The following is a 13,124-nucleotide window of genomic DNA, read 5'->3' as shown; positions in this document are numbered from 1 at the left end:
TTGTTGCAACAGAATTGGCAACGACTATTACAAATAGAGAACTAACACAAGGTAGTAAAATATTAGGGGGGATTAAAGGATACTACTATAGCACTAATTGTGTTGATGCCATTTCTGTTACATTCCATCACCCTTCAAACCAACCTCGTCCTCGAGGTTGAGTTAAAACAATACCGGGATTAAAGATAAAAATACAAAATATTAGTGGTGGAGAAAGCAGATAAATGATTCAAAAACCCTTAGCTTCAGTCTCAACCCTGAATGATTTTTCTTGATCGAAGTTCTTAGCTTGAAGCCAAAGCTTTTTTTTTTTGCTTCAATTACTGCTAGTACAATTATGTAGGTCTCTATTGCTTGCTTGGGTTGCTGCTGAGCACTTTGAAGTACAATTTTCAGTCTTAGTAGTATTAATTGATCTCTCCTTGCAACCTCATCTAAAGCAAAACCAACTACAATTTTTGCATCCTTAAACTGTTGTTGTGCAGATACTATGAGTGCTAATAGTTGCCAACCTCTTTTTGAGTTTCCAACCATCATGTATGAGTACATCATTATATTGTCATAAGCTGAATTTAGATTCCTTTGCATTGCATTTTCCAGTCCAAGGCTGAATATTGCTTCTGGATCATCATTCCCATTTAGAGTAGCATCATTTAGCAAGTTTAAAGACTCTATCTGAAATATAGTTCTTTTGGAATCTAGTACAAATACTGTCACTGCAACCCCATTGCAAACCCCAAGAAATTTTTGGCCTTGACTCAAAAAATGCTCATTTTGATGCTTGGCTAGATCAATAACTCCCCTTGAAAATTTAATGTCTTCATGAGCATGGTTTGGATATTGGGAACACAGTTTTTCTCTAAACAAAAATGAAGGAAAATTGGGTCTATGCTTTGCTTCAGAACTACCACAAGCCTTCCTTGAAAGGTTTAAGGCTGCTTCATTGTGTCTAGCTGCACTATAACAAAGAGCAAGAAAGTACCACCTCTTAGCTCTATCATAGATACCTGGAAGGATCTTCTCTACATAATCTACCAATGATTCAAACATTAGAGTAATTAAAAGTGAAAATGCAAGATGATCCATTATTTCAGCACTCCACTCTATTTCCTAAAGTGTCATCCTTCTTGAGAGTATTAATAGCAAAAGTATTGCTTTTTCAATGTTACTTATATTGTTTGGCCCCTCACTAGCAACAGAGAGGGTAGGTTCACTTCAACCCCACCATAGAGTAGTGTGTTAGCTAAATCTTTTTATACACAAGCCAACCTCCGTGGTTTCAAATTTTAAAGCTTAACCAGCGCCCGCCTATAAGCAATGACAACTCCATCTAGAAAACCTGCCTTGATCCATAGATTTGGAAGCAACTCTAATGCTCTATGGAACATTTCTTGTAACTTACAATCTTCACCAATACCCTCGGGCATTCCATTAGGTAAAGCGGATTCAACCTTATCCATAATTATTTTGCACACATTTGCAGCCTCAGAGTATAGGCCAAGTTCCTCTGAGTAGTTGACTTTAAGCAAAATTGCCTTGAGGTCTCTAATATCTTGATGCAAGTTTGATAAGTAGCTAGATCATCTCCATCAAGTAGGTCACGTGCAGTTGAGCTATGCTTCTGTGAAACAGCATCTAGTGCTGAGATGTAAGACTCATCGCGAGATTGAGCCTTGTAGATAAGATCATACACCACATTTGTCACCTTTCACATGACAGAGACAACCAAGAATTTCCTCTCTGAATCATCATTAATTATTATCTCTGCAACATTTTTTGTTCTCATTGAGCTTCCTACATAGGTTCCACCAAACTTGTGAACAGACCAAGTTTCTCCTTTTGGAAGCTGTTTTTCTTCTATATGTACATCCACTGAAACATCATCTTAATAAAATACAACAAATTTTCCAATAACACCATGTTTCCTAAGCACTTGAGTCATAGTTAAAACCAAGTCAGTTGTTGTTACACTACCATGGCACTTTCCAGTTAACTTGAACCCAACAATACCCGAGAATAACATGCTCATATGTTGGCCAAACGTTGTTGCCTCTACTTTAATACCCTCAAAACCAGATCTAAGGAATTTGAGAGTAAGTTGATGTATGATAGTGTAATCAAAAGGCACAATAAGCATATTAGGGAAAATAATGTCACCTTTTTTCTCTGGAAATCAAGCTCCATATTAGCCAGCACTACATTCTCGAACCTCACTATATCAACTTGAACTAAATCATCAATGGCAAGATCAACACGAACCAGACTGCCAAGTTTATTCATAGCAACATGCATGTCAACCAAGTCAACAATAGCTGGGATAATGGTAAAATCCAACGGAAGAAGACAAGCAGGCATGAAATGAATCTCCACTTATTTTAATAATATGTTTTCCCACTCAAAAATATTTTCAACATTTTCTGGTTCTTTGAGAGAAGGAAGGTTATAGGACTTTCCAATCTCGCCACCACCATGTTTGGGGAGACTCATCAAGTTTACCTTGAAAGGGTTTTCGCTAGCCAAGTAGCCACTTCGATCGTGTATTCCCGCGAACACCTTAACGCATAATGGAACAACTCAGAAGAAAACGCACCAACCAATGGTTGGGGTTTAACTTGCGCACCTAGATTAGGGTAGCCAACTGTCCCACGAGCAAAAAATGAAGCATAGATGGTAAATGGGGGAGGACCAATGTGATGTTTCCTCCAAGAGGCATACAAACGAACGACGATGTAGTTCGTGGGAAATGGTGGTTTACCCAATGCACAAGTTCAATCTGGCGGCTTCAACAATGGTGGTGGGAAGGACATCAGCTTTGACAATAAAGGCACCGAAGCTATAGGGTGGAGTTGGGCATCTATATCGACACCAGTCACCGTGTGGTCCTCGTCGTCGTCCGTATTGAGCAAGCGTACATCATAACAATAATTTTTTGGTTGATCCTTCAACTTCCGACAAGCTAGATCCAAGCACAACGTTTGCAAATGTCAGTTTGAAATCCTGCTTTTGCAATATACAGTCGTACTTGAAGTCGATCAAGTTTAGGGGAGAGCTTAACACTAAGGTCGATTAAGGATTGATTGAGAGTTTGAAACTTAGGTTGAATATTGGGATTATGTTGTGGAGTAGCATTGGAAGGTTTGTGAGGATCGGAATAATGGAAGTTTGGAGACAAGGAGGATAAGATCGAAGATGAAAGCACCATTGTAGCATATGCTACAGAGGAAATGCAGAAAGGGGTAAAAAGAGAAGAGAGAAGAGTTTTCAAGCAATTTTCTCATACTTATTTCATTACCCTTACTCCACTATATAACACCAAAGTTTGTAGCAACAGAATTGACAACGACTATTACAAACAGGGAACTAACACAAGGTAGTAAATTGTTAGGGTAAAACAAAGGAATTAAAGAACACTAGTATAGCATTAATTATGTTGATGCCATTTCTGTTACATTAGGAAATATTATATTGTCTAGTTTGTTGAGGGTTGGTTACAAGGGAACTGAATTTGTTGTAAGTAGATGTAGTGGGATGTCACGTGTTCGTTTGGGTATTGGGTGTTGTTGTATAAAAGGGTGAACAGTTGTACAAAAAGCTCTATGCATGAAATAATACAAAGTTATGTTTCCTTTCTTTCTTTTTCGTTCTCTCTTCCTGATCGTTAGGTTAACACCTAACAATTGGTGCTTTCATCTGAACTGCATCATTATGAAGATCCAGGAAGTCACTGAGGACTTAGCAGTTCTGCAGCAGTGCATGATAACTTCTATTCACAGCTTCAACAACAGCTTTCCCTATTGGTGTCCTAGGTTCAACAATTGGGTGATTCCATGGAGGCTTGTTCTTATGAGTTTTCTGCGACCCATTCTTCACGTAATTCTCCATAATCATCCAATAAGACACCTTTTCATCGTGATTCCTTTGATGCTCGAGCAACATTCAAGGCGGTCAAGATGGAGGTTCCTCCCTTTTGTGGTAAAGATCCAACTAATGAGATCTTCAAAACCGAGTTATTCTTTCACTTGCAACAAATCCCAGATGATTTCAAGATTGAATTAGGGAGTCTTCGAATGGATTGCTCTACTGCTCCATGGTACCAATGGGTTTACAATAGTGGTAAGATTAATTCTTGGGCAAATTTTGCTTGTGCCTTATGCTCTAGTTTTGGGATTTTGTCTTATACAAATGTCACGAGTCTCCTCTTTTAAGTAGTCTCAAACTGGTTCCTTAGCGAATTATATCAGGGAATTTAATCAGGTTCCGGAGTAGGGCGATGAGTTGCTGATATATATTTTCATCTCAGGATTACAACCTAATCTCTGTCGTACAACCCAACTTCATTACCCGAAGACCTTGTTACAAGTGAAACAATTGGCCCATGCCTATGAAGAACACCATTCGGAATTGAAGGTTTCCCTCCAATCAACGTGTAGAAAGTTCTCTACAAAATTCTCCTCGTCCCAGGGGTCTTCAAGTGTGGTGACCCTCGCGGCCACTAATGTTGATCATTTACCCTTCCTCTTTTCAGGTAGCGCTGCAAATTTCGATTCTTCGTAAGTTTCCACTGCTTATTCCTCATTGCCAATCAAGAAATTATCTCTGAAGGAACTACAACATAAGAGGGAGCTTAGTTTATTATATACTTGTAATGAGAAATGAATGTTGCACCATAAGTACAAGAGCAAGATGATGGTGTTTATAGTTGAGTCTGATGAAGAGGATCCAACCAAGGAGATAGTATGGAATGTTAGTCCTAGGGTTCAAGAGGTACATGATGTAGCTTTACACTCCTTGTTAGGAGACACTGATTCGAGGGCATTACGTTTCAATGCACGGTCTCATCTGCAGTGACTTTAGTTCTTGTTGACTCAAGTAGCAAACATAATTTTGTGCATCGTGAATTCATTTCTAAGTTAGGTCTTTCTCCAATTCGTATCAAGCGCATGAGGGTGTTCCTGGGCAATGGTGAGTTCCTCATTTCCCTAGTATTTTGATTAACCTCTAAGACCATCTGTTTGTTGTTGATTTATGGGTGTTGAATTTGAAGACAGAAAGTTTGATTCTAGGAATGTGGTGGTTGGGTGAGTTAGCTCATATGGTAAACGATTATAATGCTTTGACAATGGAATTCATGTGGCATAGTTCATCTGTTACGCTCATTGGTAATAAACACTCATCATCAACTTCTCTATCTAAGGTGGAGAATAATTTTTTTCAGGTTTCATCGCAGAGTTCATGTTTTACCCTTGATGCATCTCCAACAAAATTAGAAGCTCTAAAGCCAAATGTTCCTCCCGAGATTTCGCAGATTCTTTGTGACTCCAAAGCTATTTTCTTACTACCTCTAGGTCTTCCTCCTTTTAGAGGAATGGACCATATTATTCACTTAGTCAATGAAGCAAAACCAATTAATGTTCGCCCTTATCATTAAGCACATTCCCAGAAAGCGGAAATTGAACAACAGATTTATGGATTGTTGTCTTTTGGGTTTATACGACCAAGTCAGAGCTCTTTTTCTTCCCCCATTCTGCTGGTTCGTAAAAGCAACAACTCTTAACATATGTGCATTTACAATAAAGCGTTGAATGAAGCCACATGAAGGATCGTTTTCCTATCCCAACCATCAACGACTTACTAGACGAGTTGGGTAAAGCTATAATTTTAACCAAAGTTGGACCTTCGATTTGGTTACCCCCAAATATGTGTTGTGCAAAAAGTCATACACAAAATGACTTTTCGTACCCACGAAGGCCACTATGAATTTCTTGTCATGCTGTTTAGCCTCACAAACTGATATGAACCTCACCAAGAATAGTGAGACCCAAGACCAATTTAGTTAGGATCATTTCTACAATCAGGAATTTAAAATAAGAAACAAAGAACCTTGACCCGTTATCTATGGAAGATAAGAACCAAAGGTATAAGAAGGATAAAGACGCCACACTCAAGAAAGAAGAAGGTGAGTGATAAGTCTGGTTTGAACGCCACAAGAACAAACTTCTTGATAAGTTCAGAGTTCTAGATAAGAACCAAAGAGAAGAAACCTCTCTATTATATTATAACTTCAAAATCTGATAACAAGAGTTATATCCTCCCATATTTATATTTGGAACATTCCTCCAAGAATAGGAAAAGACTTAGCAAATGAAAAGACACTAATTTAATGTTGACAACTTGGAAAAAGGAAAAGACTCTAATCAGCCCACCAAACATTAATGACGTTGAAAATGTGAATCAACCCCACTAAGCATTAATAACATTGAAAATGCTTTCAGCCCCACTAAGCATTAATTGACATTGGAAATTGCTACTCATTCCACTCAACCTCCCTTGCATTGATGACATTGACTAAATTCTGATTATGAATAAATTTGGGCTTGATGTCTTCATGATTAGCCCACATTTGCTGGATCAACCCACTAAGAGCATCTTTAAACTTCTTGACCCTTGATCTTGTGATTGGCCCATTTGGCAATTGCAATGGATCACTAGGTGTTGTCTCCTTATTCTTATCATTCCCTCCCTCTTCAAAAGGATTTGTCCTCAAATCTGCACCTACATCAAAAGGAGATAAATCACAAACATTAAATGTTGCACTAACATTGTACTCACCTGAAAGGTCAAGCTTGTAGGCATTATCATTTATCCTCTCAATCACTTGAAATGGTCCATCACCCCTTGGAAGCAGTTTGGAACGTCTTTGGGCTGGAAACCTTTCCTTTCTTATATGTAGCCAAACCCAATCTCTGGGTTCAAAAACTACTTTCTTGCGCCCTTTATTGGCTTGGTTGGCATATTGTTCAGTTTTCCTCTCAATGTGTTGCCGAGCTTTTTCATGAATCTGCTTAACAAGTTCAGCCTTCTTCTTTCCATCTAAGTTAACATGTTCACTTACTGGTAAAGGAGTTAAATCCAAAGAGATAATGGATTAAACCCAAACACAATTTCAAATGGTGAAAACTTAGATGTTGAATGGACTGTCCCATTATATGCAAATTCAGCATGTGCAAACATTCTTCCCATGATTTCAAATTCTTTTGAATCAAAGAACGCAACAATGCAGATAAAGTCCTATTAACCACCTCTGTTTGTCCATCTGTTTGTGGGTGACATGTAGTAGGAAACAAAATTTTTGTTCCTAGTTTACCCCACAAATTTTTCCAAAAATAATTTAAGAACTTTGAATCTCGATCAGAAACAATACTTTTGGGAATACCATGCAATCTTACAATTTCTTTGAAAAACAAGTCAGAGATATGTGATGCATCATTGGATTTATGACATGGAATGAAATGTGTCATTTTTGAAAATCTATCAACAACCACAAACACTGAATCCTTACCCCCTTTTGACCTAGGAAATCCTAAAACAAAATCCATGGATATATCTACCCAAGGTTCGTTAGGTATAGGCAAAGGAGTATACAACCCATGAGGCTTAACTTTAGATTTAGCTTTTTTACAAGTAATGCATCCCTCACAGACTTTCTCCACATCATGTTTCATATGAGGCCAAAAGAAATGTTCATGCAGAACATCTAAGGTTTTAGACACTCCAAAATGCCCCATCAAACCTCCCTCATGAGCTTCTTTAACAAGCAACTCACGCAATGAACTTTTAGGCACACACAATTGTTTCTCCCTAAACAAATATCCCTCATGTCTAAAGAACTTTCCAAATGCAGTTTTCTCACATGCTTTAAATGCATTACCAAAGTCAAGATCATCGGCATACAAGTCCTTAATGTACTCAAATCCAAGCAATTTTGCAGTTAAAGTGAAAAGTAGAGCATACCTTCGGGATAATGCATCAGCCACAACATTTTCCTTACCCTTCTTGTACTTAGTCACGTAAGGAAATGTTTCAATGAATCCATCCATTTGGCATGTCTCTTGTTCAGCTTGTGTTGGCCCCTCAGATGTTTTAAGGATTCATGATCTGTGTGAATCACAAACTCTTTTGGCCAAAGATAATGTTGCCATGTTTCCAAAGCCCTAACTAGTGCATACAACTCCTTGTCATATGTAGGGTAATGTAAAGCAGCCCCACTTAGCTTTTCACTAAAGAAGGCAATGAGACGTCATTCTTGCATTAGAACAGCTCCAATACCTATTCCTGAGGCATCACACTCAATTTCAAAAGTATTAGTAAAGTTAGGCAAAGCAAGCGAATGAGCATTAGTTAATTTCTCCTTAATCAAATTAAATGCCTTTTCTTGTTCATCACCCACTTAAAACCCACATTTTTCTTAATAACCTCTGTCGATGGTGCTGCTAGGCTACTGAAGTTCTTCACAAACCGTCTATAAAAACTAGCCAGCCCATGAAAACTTCGAACTTCACTCACACAAGTAGGACTAGGCCAATCTTGAATTGCCCTTACCTTTTCTTCATCCACCTCTATCACTTTAGAACTAACAGCAAAACCAAGGAACACAAGCTTGTTAGTACAAAAAGAACATTTTTTTAGATAGCAAACAACTTCTCTTTCCTCAAAACATTCAAAACAAGTTTTAAATGCTCAACATGCTCATTCAAGTTTTTGCTATAAATCAGAACGTCATCAAAATATACAACCACAAATTTTCCAAGGAATGCACGCAAAACATGATTCATCAATCTCATAAAGGTGCTGGGTGCATTAGTTAAACCAAATGGCATAACCAACCATTCATACAATCCATATTTTGTTTTGAATGCTGTTTTCCATTCATCACCTTCTTTCATTCTGATTTGATGATATCCACTCCTAAGATCAATTTTAGTAAAAACACATGCACCATGCAACTCATCTAGCATATCATCAATTCTAGGAATGGGATGTCTATACTTTACAGTGATATTGTTGATGGCACGACAGTCAACGCACATCCTCCAAGAACCATCTTTCTTAGGCACAAGCAATACTGGAACAGCACATGGACTCATGCTCTCACGCACATGTCCCTTTTGCATAAGCTCATTAACTTGCCTTTGGAGTTCCTTTGTTTCTTCAAGGTTGGTTCTATATGCTGGCCTATTTGGAATTGTTGCCCTGGTATGAAATCAATTTGGTGCTCTATACCCCTTTTTGGTGGTAAACCATCGGGTATTTCTTCAGGGAACACATCATCAAATCTTGCAAAACAGAAACAATTGCACTAGGCAAAGAAAAATCAACTTCATTGGTGTTAAAGCATGCCTCCAAATACAAGAGACAATCATAGGCTGTTTTAGGACCAATGCTTTGTTAATCTCACCAACTATCACGAAGAAGTTCTCTTTTTTTCTCTCTTTTCTTTTCTCACTACCTAAAACTTGTTTTTCACTCTCTTTTTCTCTCTGATTTTCTCTTTCTTTTTTCTGGTCACTCTCTTTTTTTAACCTTACTTGATACTCATACACTTGCATTGGACTTAAAGGAGCAAGAGTAATGATTTTGTTATTCATAACCAATGAGTATCTATTATTGTACCCATCGTGCATCACACGTCGATCAAACTGCCATGGACGCCCTAAGAGAATATGCCCAGCTTGCATTGTCACAACATCACATAACACCTCATCCTTATACTTTCCAATTGAAAATGGAACTACCGCTTGCTTGTTCACCTTGATTTCTCCACAATCATTCAACCATTGCAGTTTATATGGTCTAGGATGCTCCAGAGTTACTAAATTTAACTTCTCAACCAAGCTAGTACTAGCAACATTTGTACAACTTCCTCCATCAATAATCATGGAACAAACCTTATCCTTTACATTGCATCTAGTATGAAAAATATTTTCTCGCTGCAACTCCTTATCTTCTTTAACTTGCACATTAAGAGCTCTTCTAGCCACTAAAAGCTCTTCTTCAACAGGTAATTCAATATCACTTGCATCTTCTAAAGAAGGCATGGATTCATTATCAGATTCACCTTCACTTTCAATATCACCATTATCTTTCAAAATCATGACTTTGTTATTTGGACATTGAGAAGCAATATGGCCCCTTCCCAAACACTTAAAACATTTTATGTCTCTATTTCTAGAAGATTGAGATTCAGTTTTACCTTGGCTGGAAGTGTTTACAACTTGGTTGGTTTTAGAGGAACCAACTGAAGATTTAAAATGAGGCTTCTCTTCATTTTTATTCCATGTTGGTCTTGAATGAGAAGTGGAATTCTGCCCCATACGCATGGTACCCTTCCTTTTGAGTTGCCTCTCCACCTTTATGACCATATGCACCATGTCATCTAACTCCACATAATGTTGTAATTCTACCACATTTGCAATGTCCCGATTTAAGCCAAGCAAAAATCTGGCCATAGTAGCTTCACGATCTTCATCAACATTGGCTCGAATCATGGCTGTCTCCATCTCCTTGAAATAGTCTTCAACACTTTTAGAACCTTGTGTGAGACTTTGTAATTTCTGGAACAAGTCCCTATGGTAGTGACTTGGAATAAATCACCTTCTCATGATAGCTTTCATTTCCTCCCATGTTTCAATAGGTCTTTCACCATGTCTCCTCCTGTTTGACACAAATTGATCCACCAAACAATAGCATAATCAGAAAATTCTATGGCAGCCAATTTTACCTTTTTCAACTCAGAGTAGTTATGACAATCAAACACCAACTCTGTCTTTCTTTCCCACTCCAAGTAAGCTTCTGGATTATTTCTTCCTTGGAAAGATGGAATCTTCATCTTGATACTTCCTAGGTTATTATCAACCCTTTCTTCATTGCGCACTCTTCTTCCTTCATTTCGACGTTCATTCTGCCTCATATCAACTGTAGAATTGGTGTCATCTTCATTTTGATGTTCTGAAGTTCTCGGTTGTGGCTCCCTTTGTTCAACTCTTTCAATTCTATCTTGCATTTCATCAAACCTAAAGTTCAATCTTTCAAATCTCTGTGTCATGGCTTCAAAGTAGAATTTGAAATCTTTAGGAATTTGAGCATCACCCTCTTGAGACATTTTTTTTAATATGAAAAAAAAAAAAAGTTAAAATATCCTCACAAACACACACCCTCACGTGTTTCTCTCTCAATTAACAGCTCTCACACTCGTGTTTCAAAATTAGGTTGTTACCCTCTTATAGGCTCACACACTCCTGTCTTTTTCCCCTCTTTTGAATTCCCTCTTTTAGTTCTTAGCTGAACTCAATTGAAGTTTTCTTGAAGAAATCCAAACAGACCACGAGATGTAATACAAAGAGACAAGAAGAACAAGAGAATATTTTTTTGATGTCAAGAATTAGGGGTAAAGAAATGTTGGAATGTCAATAAATTTTAAGCAATAACTGAAATTAATTAAGAAGGAAAGTACACACTAGAATAGAAAAGAACAAAACTGAAAAGAACTCAAAGAGACAAGTTTTACTTCAAGGAATTTGGATCAGATTTTTTGTTTCCTATTCTTTGTTTGCTTTTGAAGATTACTAGCTTTTTTTTCGTTTTTTTTTTCTTCCTCTTTTTCTTTTTTCTTTCTTTTTGCTTCTGCAGATGCTAAGACTTTGTTTTTTTTTTTGGCTTCCGAAGATACTAAGATTTTTTTTCTTTTGAATAGTACCAATGGGAATAGTTGACACAAGAAGGAGAATAAAATATAAATAAAAAAAAAATTAACAATAAAATAAAAGGATAGATCAAACCTTATTTAGAAGACTAGCTTTGATACCAAATGATATGAACCTCACCAAGAATAGTGAGACCCAAGACCAATTTAGTTAGGATCGTTTCTACAATCAGGAATTTAAAATAAGAAACAAAGAACTTTGACCCGTTATCTATGGAAGATAAGAACCAAAGGTATAAGAAGGATAAAGACGCCACACTCAAGAAAGAAGAAGGTGAGTGATAAGTCTGGTTTGAACGCCACAAGAACAAACTTCTTGATAAGTTCAGAGTTCAGATAAGAACCAAAGAAAAGAAACTTCTCTATTATATTATAACTTCAAAATCTGATTACAAGAGTTATATCCTCCCATATTTATACTTGGAACATCCCTCCAAGAATAGGAAAAGACTTAGCAAATGAAAAGACACTAATTTAAAGTTGACAACTTGGAAAAAGGAAAAGACTCTAATCAGCCCACTAAACATTAATGACGTTGGAAATGTGAATCAACCCCACTAAGCATTAATTGACATTGCAAATTGCTACTCATTCCACTCAACCTCCCTTGTATTGATGACATTGACTAAATTTTGATTATGAATAAATTTAGGCTTGATGTCTTCATGATTAGCCCACATTTGCTGGATCAACCCACTAAGAGCTTCTTTAAACTTCTTGGTCCTTGATCTTGTGATTGGCCCATTTGGCAATTGCAATGGATCACTAGGTGTTGTCTCCTTATTCTTATCACAAACGCACCCTTGACATTCCAATCCAAGATGAACCTTCTATTTAAATCGTTCCTCCATATGTTCATCATTGCCTTCTTTGATGACATACCCATCTATAGTGTGTCATTCAGTGATAATTTGCACCACCTTCTGTTAGCTTTTGATAGTTTGCAGCACGACCAATTTCTTGTCAAATTGTTAGAGTGTGCTTTCAGAGTTAAGGAGATTGAATATCTTGGGCATGTGGTGTTGCCTCAAGGAGTTAAAGCAGACCCCAAAAAGGTTGCAACAATGCAAAATTGGCCTCCTCCTTGGTTGGTTAAACAGTTAAAGGGGTTCTTAGCCCTGACCAGATATTATAGACGCTTCGTGCGTGGTTATGCTTTGTTAGCGTCTCCTTTCAGTGATCTTTTGAAGCATAATTCTTTTAGGTGGTCAACAGAGGAAGATGCTGCGTTTAAAGAGGGTGATGTCGCAGACACCTGTGTTGGGTTTACTGAATTTTACACGCTCATTTGTGGTCGAAATGGATGCGTCTAACTCGGGCAGCGACGGGGGATGGGGGGTAGCGGCTGTGTTACTACAAGATGGAAGGCCCTTATCGTTTATCATTTTTAGTAAGAAACTTGGTCCACCTTTGATAGTGACCTCAGCATATGTCCGGGAATTATATGCCATTATGGAGGCAGTTAAAAAATAGCGCCAATACCTCCTTGGTACTCCATTTATCATTCGCACAGATCACCAGCAGAAGTTCATTTGCAAGCTCCTGGGAAATAATTTCTTCATAGAGTACAAGCCAAAAACATTGA

General features: G+C 37.7%; 2 pseudogenes; both read right to left on the bottom strand.

Moving 5' to 3' along the window:
- Positions 1–201: 201 nt before the first annotated feature.
- LOC133297258 (protein NPGR1-like) lies at positions 202–2,355 on the bottom strand (annotated as a pseudogene).
- Positions 2,356–6,304: 3,949 nt separating this feature from the next.
- Positions 6,305–10,939, bottom strand: LOC133297257 (uncharacterized; annotated as a pseudogene).
- Positions 10,940–13,124: the final 2,185 nt, after the last annotated feature.

This window comes from Gastrolobium bilobum, unplaced genomic scaffold (genome assembly GCF_033153095.1).
Source record: "Gastrolobium bilobum isolate Gb01-03AN ecotype WA unplaced genomic scaffold, APGP_CSIRO_Gbil_v1 utg25886, whole genome shotgun sequence".
Classification (NCBI taxonomy): Eukaryota; Viridiplantae; Streptophyta; class Magnoliopsida; order Fabales; family Fabaceae; genus Gastrolobium; species Gastrolobium bilobum.
Note: the sequence above shows the minus strand (reverse complement) of the source record. Positions and strands in the feature narration are given on the sequence as shown.